At 41.9% G+C, this 12,429-nt stretch overlaps 1 protein-coding gene across 2 annotated transcripts in view; it reads right to left on the bottom strand.

The window, feature by feature from the left end:
- The window catches only part of R3HCC1L (R3H domain and coiled-coil containing 1 like), a 92,853-nt gene extending 85,479 nt beyond the window's left edge, over positions 1 to 7,374 (bottom strand). The window contains exon 1 of one of the 2 annotated variants that reach the window (XM_044240270.1): positions 7,322 to 7,374. The gene's annotated coding sequence lies outside the window, so the exon portion shown is untranslated. Of the gene's footprint in view, positions 1 to 6,993; positions 7,276 to 7,321 lie in introns of those variants that run through there. The other variant, XM_044240271.1, reaches the window with a different exon arrangement.
- Positions 7,375 to 12,429: the final 5,055 nt, after the last annotated feature.

Genomic DNA, 12,429 nt, shown 5'->3' with positions numbered 1-12,429 from the left:
TACCCTCTTAACCAGAGTGCACTGGTACTTTATTCTAAGAATGCTGTCACAGCTTCAGACTTTTTAAGTTGTCCTCGGCAACCACACTATAATCATTTAAACATCCACTGTGGTAATAAATTTTATGCCTCTGCATTTTCAGAAACTGTCAAATATCACTTAGAAATCAGTAAGTAAGATGAGTGATCAAGCTAGAAAATACTCTTTTGAAGACAAAGGATATATATGATCATCAAGTAATGAGACTGGTTTTCTTGTATGACTCTACTGGTTCTGAAATTCGTTTCGAAAGACAAATTCCAAAAAAAATTTATTTGCTAAAATAAATGCATGGCCTCAAAAACAAATTACTTTAAAAAGAAGAGCATTCGTTTTTAGGTTCTTTAGTTTTAAAGCACCAGATTTTAAGTACCACTCAAATTATCTAATACCTAAAACTTGTATTAGCACTTGAACTCATTATCTTTCTCCCTACACCTATCTGAGCTCCTTTCCCAATGTCACTGTCAATGACCAAGTATATATATATACTTGCAAGGTCAGGCTCAAAACTTTGAGGTTTTCTTGTTTCTTCCAGCTCTTCCATCCCCATGCTTACTGTTCTTCCTCCATAAGAGTACCATGTTTTCTTTCCACATTACCCCACCACTGTCCTACTGAAATACTCTCCAGCCATTCTCGACTACAGGTTATCCCACAAAGCTGCCAGAACCACCTTTCTCACCGTTTTCATCATATGACTTTCAACAGAAGTATCATCACCTACAGGACCAAATCTACATTCTTCAGCCCAGCCTTCAAAGCCTTCCATTAATTCTTCCTCATTATCACACACTTATAAACCTAACAAATCACATTTCTGTGCTACTCATCATCAGTAAAAATCATACCTTTCATTTGTGCATACTGTTAACACTCCCTTTTTGTCTCACTCAACTCACATATTGCACTCATTTTTGCTTCTAACCTCTCCTCGTTCCTCTCTGCGTGGAATGGTCTTCTGCCCTCTCCAGTCAGTCTGTTACTCTATCACTTCCTTCAAGATCCTCCTCTTTCTTGAAGTCCAAATAACCCTCACAGAGACTGCTCTACAATGTATTCCTCAACACAGGGACCATCCAGTAGCAGAACTAGGAGAATCTCAAAGACTGACCAGACTAGGTCTTTGTCTATGTATGAGTGATTTTCTAAGGAAAAGATTAATTTTCATCAAATTGTTGTGTCAAATACCTTAGAAAGTTTGCTGGACGGCTGCCACAGTGAAAGCCCAGAGATATCCTACAACTTGCCCTGCTTTTCAGTTTGGCAATGATAAAGCCAGAATTTAAGCCCATCTTCTCATTTCCCCACCCAAAATGAATATAAATTTAAAGACCACTGCCAGAATACAATTCCTGCTAGTTTTAGAAACTGTGCTAGACACTATTCATAAAAATGTTATTTTTTTTTTACTCAGGATACAAAATTTACACACAATAACAAGCGATTCCAATTTAAGTGTTTGTGTTACATTAATACACATACACAGAAAACAGAAAGGAAGGAAATAATCCAAGATGTTAACAGTTACTTCCAAACGGTGAAAATAAGATATATTTCCCAAATCCTCTGTAATGAGCACATATTGATTTTATAATAGTAATAAGAAATACTTACAGAATTAAAATTGTGTGGCATTATAAAGTCAAAGATAAATTCCCTAACTGAACTCGAAAGTCAGAAGCAAAGAAAAGTTTCAGGCTACCCAAAGAAACAAACAAGAAGCACAGCACAAAAAAGAAACGCTACGGCAAGAAGGTAAAGAAAAGCAATGTCACTAAATGTGACAACACTGGTGGCAGAAACCAAGAGCTACATGGCTTCTGGGGCTTGTCAACTCCAGTACTTAATAAATCACTGGTTCTCACACTAGAAGAGTCAAGAAGCCAAAAAAGTCACTGGAAATTCTGAACGTATTGAAAGATGGTCACACTGAGTTTGAATCTGTTATCTGGGAGGGCTGCAGAGAATTACCAATCACATAAACAAATCAAGGCTATTTATTTTCCTCTAGGTCTTTTCCTAAAATTAAAATGTGAATTGAAAGCACGAAAGTTCCAAAAAGATTCACAGAATAAAAAAGTTTAGAGCCATATATAGGCCAATAAATTCATCTTTTCCTAGCACTAGGTTTTTAATTCCAGTCCAAAATCCTTTATCCAAAAATCTTGGAGCCAGAGGCACTTCTGATATCCAAATTCATGTATGTGTTTTTGTTCCTCTCTTGGACTCTGCCTTTCAGTGAGTTTCTTCCTTGCAGCTACCCACCCCATTTCCAAATCATTCTTGTTACCTTTTCCCTCTGATCTTTGTAAACAAGCAGGAATGCTATTATTATCCCTATTTTACAGAAAATAGAAACTATAAACTGGACTACTGGTATAAATTTGAGAGTTTAGGGTTTGAATCCAAGTGCTTCTCTTCTTTCTTAAGAATTCTTCTGGTATTCCATGGCAAAGAACTTGAAAGACCCCAATTACAAGCCGATACTAAAATTATGCATATTCTTTTCTAAGAAGCAAATCTCCTACTAAGGAGTATCACGTACCCTTTGCCCCTATTTTTACCTCTGTGCCAAGTTAAATGGTCAGGAGCTGTCACAAATATATACCATCACATTTACACATTAATCTGTATTATCTGGGAACCTCATGATACTAGACACCAGAACCTGCTGTTTCCAACAGTGCTTCTCTGCTTCTCTATTTTTATCCCTAGTCTGAAAACAGCCATGTTTGACATAAAAAGAAAAAAAAAAAAAAAGATAGAAGAGGGAAAACAAATATTAATAAAACTGAAGAGTGAATTTGAAGAATGGAAAGCTATATAGAAGACTAGCATAAGACAGGAGAAAAATGCATGCCACAGACTGGGAGCAACTGGTCTGTTTTATAGTGAGAGAAGAAACCCTCTTCAAATGCAGGCTTATAGCTTGCTGAGTAACACCCTATAACTTCTCTTCTATCTAAAGCTTTGACAACTGGAATTTCTCTGTAATTCAATAAACTCTTACGAGTTACACGGGCTTCATCCATCCTGCTGGGCTCATTAACGGGGAACTCTAAATGTTTTCTCCACTAGCTAAGAGCACATTTTCTGGTGGGTGGCATAGAAGGAGGGTTTTCTTTCAAGATATAAATAACCTAATTCCATTTCTTCTCACTTCTTCTATGAGTAGGAAGTCTGCAACAAATATAGTTCAACAACTAAAAGAAATGTCTAAAGTATAACTGGTAGTGGTGGTCAAAGATCATTCTACAGGCCCCCAGTTTTATACAAAGTGTGGGAGCTACTCTTATATTTATACAGAGTTATAATTAAACGTCTATACTTTTACTTCCGGCACTAATTCATGTAATTCTATTATGTCTAATGAGTGCTTGAGTGCCGAATCAACAACATACCAGTTTTATCATTCATTCTGGTGAGCTATTTTGTGAGTAGTTAGCTTATGGAGCTAATGAGGACAGGGTCACAGATTCAAACATGCTGGCCAATTAGCTTTGCTGTGTTTCAAGGTTCCATGGTCACAATCAACATCCTTAACCTTGGCTAACAACAACAACAACAACAACAAAAATACACTAATCATGTGAAGCATTAAGGGAATGAATATAGATGTATTACCAAAATCAATGACTATCAGAAAAATGTAATAAAAATTTTTAAAGAAATACTAGTAACATAATCTACCTTTTGCCAACCCTGGTTAGTATGTGCCTAGTCCAAATAATCTCTAATCTTTTCAGTCATGTGGGGCTGGTATTACTATTCCTGTTTGAAAGATGATAAGAAAATGAATGCAGAATGACAGTAAACCAAAGTCATAAATTACTATTAAGTAGTAGAGCCTAGATTCAAAACTTAATCTAACTCCAAAGCTTAGGCTACTTCTACAATACCATATAGTGTCTCTAGATTGTGTCTTAGGGACAGAGTACAACCAACAAAATGTTTTTATTCAGAACTATTCAGCTCAGTCATTACTAACTGAGCATACTACATACTAAATATCGTATTACATTACTAACTAGCATACTACACTACAAACAGATGCTACAGCTGAGAATGAGTCTACCTTCCAAAACTTCTCTAAGTAAAAAAGTCAATGAACTAAAGTGTTTAAAACAAAGGGGAAAATAAAACATTACAGGACACAAAGTAAATTTTAAAGGAAGTGACTAGTGTCATAGCTTTATATAAAAGTCTACAGTGAAAAAATAGTTATCTTGCTGATTCATAACTAAAAGTAAGAATAAGAGGTGCCTGTGTGGCAGTTGGTTAAGCATCTTACTCTTCGTTTCAGCTTAGATCGTGATTTCAGGGCTGTGAGATGGAACCCCAAGTCAGGCTCTGAGCTAAGCATGGTGGAGACTGCTTAAGATTCTCTCTCACACAAATAAATAAGTAAATCTTTAAAAAAATAAATAAATAAAAGAATGAAATTGGCAAGGCAGAGCCAGAGGATACCACATCAAATAGAGTAAAGAGCACATTTCCTAAGTATCTGAGCCTGCGGATTTCTTATAGTCAACACCTATTTGTAGGAATTAAAAATAAACATTTCATTTCTTAACCTTAAGATTTTGCTTTGACCAACAAATCAGTTTTCTCTATTAGATTTTTCTTCACTTTTCTTCTTGGTTTCTCTAAACTCTCACTTCCTTGCAAACGCACATACACCAACGTCACTAAGAGTTCTCACCTTCAAAAAATGAGGTCACCAAGCCTTCTGGAACCTATCCACTAAGCTAACTTTTAGAGTTGAATAGTCTGACTTTTAAAAAAATAAAAATTAAAAAAATTTAAAAGGCAGGGATGAGGGGAAGGACAAAAAATGCTCTACAAAACTCTGTCCTAGTTGACAGTCAATATAAATCATAAACATAATTATTCTACTACAAGTTACAATGTGCAAACAGAAAACCCCATTCTCACTACAGGTTACAAATAAAGCACCAGTTCAAAGCACATCCCAAAAACAACCTTTTCACAACAGCATCTGGAAACCTCTAAAAATAAAAAAATGGCATAATATAATCTTTATATAAAGTGCAAATGATTAAAAAAAAAAAAACCACCCTGCAATCTGAGTAGTTCTACTTACAGTATTTTTGGGTTACAGATAGCTACCTCATTTTATGGGGGGAGAAAGAATCTCAAGAAATACGTTATCTAAAATTATCATTTTTGATCATCATTACAGTCAACAATTACAACAGAAATAAGATACTGAGCAACTGCTCCAGGCACTACTAAGGTCCTTATATTCACATCTCAATGAATCCTTATAGACACCTTGTGAGGTAAATGTTATTTTATCTAGTTTAGAGACTAGTAAACAGGCTTAGAGGTCAGCTAATTTGCCAAAAGTCAAAGCAGAAGTCACAGCACCAGGTTTTGAACTCAATTTGTTCAATTTTGTACATTGAACTAATGCACAGTACTGCCATCCTGGTTTTTGAACCGCATTCAAGTATTTTCCAACTAATGATTTCAATGTAAATACAGGATTACCTAATTACTACACCTCCAAACCCAGAAAAAGTTGATTGTAAAATCCCTATTCTCTCTAAGGGAATAATAAGACAAAAAGCCACCTGCTTAGAGTCTCAGATCTTAATTGCCAGAAGACTGGCATAGGGGCTATTTATATTCTGAATCCTAACCATGAGGAAACAAGAGTTCTAGCACATACACCTAGGATAGGTGAAGGTAACTCCAATATTTCAGCTAGTATGCCCACAAGGTTAATGGCATTGTGTTAGCATTAGAGCTAGATTTAGGACCAGTAGTATCTGAAAAGGGGGAGAAGAAAACACAAGACCAGCTGGAAACAGGCATTAGTTCAGCACCACAAATGAGGAACATTAAGTGCTTAGATATTTGTTACTTGTGTAATAAATGAAGGTTATGAGAGAGCAAAAGGGATAGACAGTTGGGCGTGTTGAGGGAAGGGAAGTGTCCAAATTCTGGGGGACCTTAAAATCCAGATGAAGTTTAAAACTGACTTCACAGGGGCGCCTGGGTGGCTCAGTCCTTAAGCATCTGCCTTCGGCTCAGGTCATGGTCCCAGAGTCCTGAGATGGAGCACAGCACTGGCCTTCCTGACATCAGGTGTCCTGCTCCGCGGGGACCCTGCTTCTCCCTCTCCCACTTCCCCTTCTTGTGCTCCCTCTCTCTGTAATAAATAAACAAAATCCTAAGAAAAAAAAATGACTCCACAGGTGCTAGGGCCTTAATGTCACCTCTTCAACAGGAACATGGCTTAAGAAAGTTTGTATAGCTTGTATTCATTTCCAAACACACTTCCACCTATTAACTCATTTGATTTTCACAAAGAGTGTGATCATATTATAATCGAGTTCATAAAGTCGTAAATGTGGTTTTAAAATACAACTGCCCTACACTGAAGAAAGGATATCGAGGCTACATCTGATACATGCTTTCTCACATATATCACTTCTGTCGGACCCCCGAAACAGCGGGAAACAGGCAGGCCAAAGACTATCATCCCCTTTTTTCAGATACAGAAACCAAGGCTGCGCTAAATGGGCTACAAAAGACGACAAGCCCAGCAAGTGGCAGACCTGAGACTCCTAGAGGGCATTAGACTCCAAATCCTAACCTTCTTCCCTTCTCAACTCTGACAAGCGTCTTTACTGATAAAGAAAACTTTTAATAATCGGACTTGGGATTTTCCAAGGGCCGCCCAAGACAACCAGGAAGTACATCCTCCCGAACAGACAGCTCACGCCCAACCTACAGCCCGTAGCCCGGGGCTCCCGGCCAGCCGAGCGGACTCACAGGAAAGGCTCGCAGCCCGGAAATCGCCGGCCGCCCCGGGCACTTCTCGGGACGGCCTCGGTGGCCTACAGCCCCATACTCCGGGGCTGGGGGGTGGGGGGGAGGAAAGGCGGGGAGAGGGGGGTTCGCCAAGGACCCGCTCAGTACCTGTTGAAACCCGGGGAAGAAATGTCCTCCCCGCAGAGAGTACTTGGGAAGAGGGCCCAAAACGGGCACGCAGTCTTAGAACAGCAAAAAGGGCTCTGAGGAACCCCGCAACCCAGGGCCCGCAGGGGTCGAAGGGCGGCAGCTTCCCAGTAACCTCCGCCCCAGGCGGGGACCCGCCCCTCGCATCACGTGAGGGGGAAAAAGTGCCGGTAAAAACCAAAAAGGGAAAGGAAGTCTAGTCCAAAGTGTATGGGGAGAAGTGGAAGCGACCAGCCCCGACTGGGGGTGCGAAGGCAGGGAGGGACAAGGACGCGGGATTGCTCGTTACCGGGGGCGCCGTCGCTCTCTGCTTCCGCCGCCTCCTCGAAGCTCATGCTCTTCCGCCCGCGCCGCTGGGGCGCGCGCCAGGCCCCGACTCCGCCCCCGCCTCGCGCCGCGGGGCCTTCTGGGGACTGTAGTCCTTCCAGGACGGTGCAACGTCTGCAGCTTCCAGGTCAAGTGGGGGGAGGGCTGGCAGAAAAAAAACCGGCGAGGAAGGGAAGGCGTTTGCGCTCCCGTCTGCCAACCCTCCCCGCTTCGTCTCGGCTATAAACGTGCTCTGGCCTCCTCACGTCCGGCTCAGTCACAACATCCCTCCTTTTCCTTTCACAGCCAAGTATTTTGAAAAAAGCAGTCTAACTCGTATCCGCTTCTTCCTGCGTGCCCTGCAGGTTCAGCCCCCAGAAAGTGCCCTAGTTGCCAATCAAATCCTCATTGCCAAACTAACGGGAGGAATTTTCAGGTCTTCCAGTTTAATCTTTAGGCACCATTTGAGGCTGTTGGACATTCTTTATCCCTTACTTTCTCTGTTACTTACGTGCATTTTCCTTCTCAGGCCGTCCTTTTCAGTCTCCTTCAAGAATTCTCTTTCTAACCCATCTCTTAACTATTAGCGTTCTCCAGAGTTCTTGGCAATGGAATGAACGTTGGGGGCACCGAGTGAGGGCTGAGTGCCACATTTGTATTCACAACTTCATAGTCCTGGGACGACTCCTCATCCATGTCGCACAGGCATCTCAAATGCAGCAATTTGACAAGGAACAACCCCTCCCCCAACCCATTCACTAACAGTCACTCCAGCCCCCAACCTAGATTCCTCCTTCTCTCCCATGAGATTCCTCTCCCACCCATACTCAAATGGCCACTGAATCTTACAGAGTCTATCTCCCAAGCATCTCTTGAATCTGTTCTCTCTTCACATCCACTGCCAGTGATTTAACTCAGACCAGCATCATTTCTTGCATTGGCTTCTTTAGTGGTCTCAGCACCTCAGCACCTCTGTGTAGTCCTGCCTACTGCCATCTGGCCCATTTGTGTAAATGGCAAATTTAATCATGTCTCACTTTTGGTAATCTCCTTTAAAGGATTCACTCGATTGGATTTGGGAAGAGGTATGGAGGTGAATCCCTTATCTAGCTTTTACAAAACAAGAATGCTAGCCCCACTACTCCCCCACCATTGCCATCCCATATTGTGGTTGGGAGGTTCAGAGAAGGAAGATTTATAACAGATCTTAATTTAAGGTAGGTGGGCATAAGCAAATTTTAAAGGTTCCCCAGGTGATTGACTCACTTAACAAGAATGTTTTTTATTGTCTAATGCACACTAGGCATTGGGGTGGGTGCTGAGAAAATACTAGCGAGCAAGACAGTACCTGCCCTTCTGGAGTTTACACTCTCTTGAAAGAGACAGACAGAAATCGAATGATCACATACAAGAAAACAAAACCAATGATAATAAAAACCACAATTGCCAAAACCCAGAATTACCAGCTGTGATAAGAATTATGCAGGAAAAGCAAACAGTCCCTTTCCCTTCCCCTCTGCCACCTGCTCCAGCCCAGGGTGGAAATTAGCATATGCTCCTGGTCTATCAAACAAAACCTGTCAGGAGCTAATATCCTCCCACTCCCTCCCACATACATCTAGATTTACTAGACTGCTGGATTGTACTTGCTCTCTCACCTTTGCAAAAGCTGTCCCTCTGTTTGGAAAACCCTTCCCTTTCTCCCTTTACTAATTTCTACCTTGTCTAATTCTCCTCTGTTGGACCAAAAACAAACCCAGCATAACACCAGCCACATGGAAGGATTTTCTGAGGATTGGTTTGAGTCAGCTGATCACTACCAGGCAAGCAGAGGGGAGTCAGGATGGTTGAATGTGGGCTACTGGGGGCAGGGCTATGTTAGCCAGTTTGGAAGCATAGGGCCTGAGCCAACATACCCATCCTTCACAACCCAGATCAGGTGTCACCTCCTCTAGGAAACCTTTACTGAGCTCCCCCAAGATAAACCACTGCCTCTTTATTATGTAATCATTTGCCCCCATCCCAGCCTCTTTTCCAGTGACATGCTAGACCCAGATCACACCAGGTTTGAAGAGCCAACTGTTAAATACTAAGGAATTTTACAAGTCAGTTTCTAAGCCATTGGTAGCTTGAAATCCGCTGTAACTGGAGTATTTAAACCACCATGCAAATAAGCAAATGACAAATCATGGCCTTTGGGGGGGGGGTTGGAGAGTCGTTTTGCCAGCATATAACTGTCTTTATCATCTCATGCATCTCTACATTGTACCATGGTGATGACTCCCCTATTAGATGAATTCCTTGTAACAACTTCATTTAGCATGTATTTATTGTTATTTACTACTACACACAAGAGACTAGCAAGATGCTGAAGGGTATACAGTGGAGAACAAATACGCATGGTCCTTACTGTGAAGGAGCTTACAATCTAGCAGATAAGACAGAAAAAAAGACCTCCATACCTACAAATTGAGCTGGTCTGCTTTGTGACAGAGCATTCTGGCAATGAGTGGTAGTGGACAGAGAACATAACACTGCTTTGACAAGGTGATCCGGGATGGCCTGCCTGAGGAGATGAACATTCCACTGAGCACCAGAGGGTTGAGAAGGAGACAGTCAAGGGGAAAGTGTTCCAGCCGAAGGGATCAGGCTATACAAAATACAGCTAGGCTGCTTGAAGGACAGAATCATCAGTTCCGTGGGGTTGATATGATGATTAATTGTGTCAACTTGACTGTGCCACAAGGTGCCTAGATTAAACATTATTTCTGGGTGTGTCATCAAGGATGTTTCTGGTAGAGATGAGCATTTGAATCAGTAGACTCAGTAAAGTAGATTATTCCCCTCTCCAGTATGGTTAGGCATCATCACATCTGCTGAATACCTGAATAAAACAAAAATCAGTGGAAGGGAGGATTCATTCCCTTCTTGCCTATCTGTTGAGCTGAGACATTGGTCTATTGGTCTTCTCCTGCCCTTGGACTAGGATTCACACCACTGGATCTCCTGGTTCTCAGACCTTTGGACTCAGACGAGAATTATACCATTGGCTTTCCAGGGTCTCCAGCTTGCAGAGAGCAAGAGACTGTGAGTCTTCTCAGCCTCTACAATCACATGAACCAAGTCCTCACGATATAAAAAGTGTATAAATCTCATAAACACACACACACACATACACACATAAATAGGAGAAACATACAGAGATAGAGATAGATTGATAAATATCCTGTTGGTTCCTATTTCTCTGGAGGACCCTGACGAATTCAGGCAGAATGTTGGTTTAGTGATCCAGATGACAAGAAGAGATAATTAGGGGTGCTTGAGTGGCTCAGTGGGTTAAGCCTTTGCCTTCGGCTCAGGTCATGATCTCAGGGTTCTGGGATGGAGCCATGGGCTCTCTGCTCGGCAGAGAGACTGCTTCTCCCTCCCTCTCTGCCTGCCTCTCTGCCTACTTGTGATCTCTCTCTGTCAAATAAATAAAATCTTTTAAAGAAGAAGAAGAAAACAATGAAGAAGAAGAACGACTAACTAGAACTAGGTGTGCATAGCCCTGAGGCCACAGGAAGGACCTTGGATTAAATTATAGCCACCAAAAGGTTTAAATAAGGGAGTGATGTTATCGATATACATTTTGATCCGATCACTCTTGGTTTTGTTTGGAGGACCACAGTAGAAGTGGAGCACATTGTGGCTATAGTCTAGGTAAGAAATAACGAAACCAAGTGCTGGCCGTGAAACGAAGTGCGTGGGTTTGACAGGTATTTTGCAGACCGAGTCTATAGGACTTGCTGAAAGATCGAAGGTAGGCGACAACGGGTTGGTGAAGGCAAGAAAGGACCCAGGGACAGAGGTTGTTCATATTTATCTGCATATCCTCAACCCCTAGAATAGTGCCTGGTGCATAGTAGATGTTCAATAGCTGTGTGTTCAACAATTTCCTTCATTCTACATGCTAAGCCCTGCGCCCTGTCAAGGTCACATTGCTTCGTATAGGGCCTCCAATAGCCCACACGGTACCTTTGGGCAAATTTCAAAAAAAAAAAAAAAAGAAAGAAAGAAAAAGGTGCTCCGTCCTCTAGGTGGATACAGCAGGGTGCCCAGATAGATGAACGGAGCAGAGACTACATTTCAACCTCCAATTACTCCCTCGGGGGACACCCCTGTGCTGGGTACCATCTGCACAACCACATACGGCATCCCTGGCTTAACATCCCTGGGAGAGGATTTTAGGGCATTGAGCCCAGTATTCCTGGGAAGAATTTGGGGTCAAGAGAAAGGAAGCCGCCAGCCTGGGGTCTCCAGAGCTGCTGCTGTGACTGAGGGTCAAACCTTTGCCTTCTGAATCCCTGCGGGCTCTTTAGCCTTGGAGCCACATTGTCTCTCCCAAATCACTCAGCGCATCAATAAAAGGCTAACTTCACAATGGTGACTTTGCTTCCTTGAGTTTCTCATCTGTCTCGGTTACTATTGTTAGAGTATGTCACATTTACATAGTATCCAATATATGCTCAGTGCCTTACAAAATACAATAAAGGAACATGAAACCAAAGGACCTTGATTTTTTTTTTTTTTTTTTTTTTTTTTTGGTAAACAGAATAAATAAGGAATGCTTGGTTTAAAGTGCCCTTAGTTCGTGGATTAAAATGAGCTGTGGTGTATTGGTTTAAGGTGATGGTGTAAACAGTACAGAAAAAAGGTATGCCCCTGGGCAAGCTATTTTATCTTTGCACCCCCTGACCAGAAAGGACGCTGGAGCAACGGGCTTCAGAAATGCAAACTAGGGACGCCTGGGTGGCTCAGTCGGTTAAGCCAGTGCCTTCAGCTCAGGTCATGATCCTAGGGTCCTGGGATCGAGTCCTGCATCAGACTCCTTGCTCAGTGGGGAGCCTGCTTCTCTCTCTACCTCTGCCTGCCACTCTGCCTGCTTGTGCGTATTCTCTTTCTCTCTGAAAAATAAATAAATAAAATCTTTAAAAAAAAAAAAAAAGAAAGAAAGAAAGAAAGAAATGCAAACTAGGGAGGGAGTCAAGAACCTAGGAAGAGAAGGAAGACAGGCAGAGAACAAAAGGGCCCTCCCTTTAGCAAAGAATA

The sequence above is a fragment of the Neovison vison genome, chromosome 2, assembly GCF_020171115.1.
Source record: "Neovison vison isolate M4711 chromosome 2, ASM_NN_V1, whole genome shotgun sequence".
Classification (NCBI taxonomy): Eukaryota; Metazoa; Chordata; class Mammalia; order Carnivora; family Mustelidae; genus Neogale; species Neogale vison.
The sequence above is the reverse complement of the archived record's forward strand: the minus strand, read 5'-3'. Positions and strand labels throughout refer to the sequence as shown.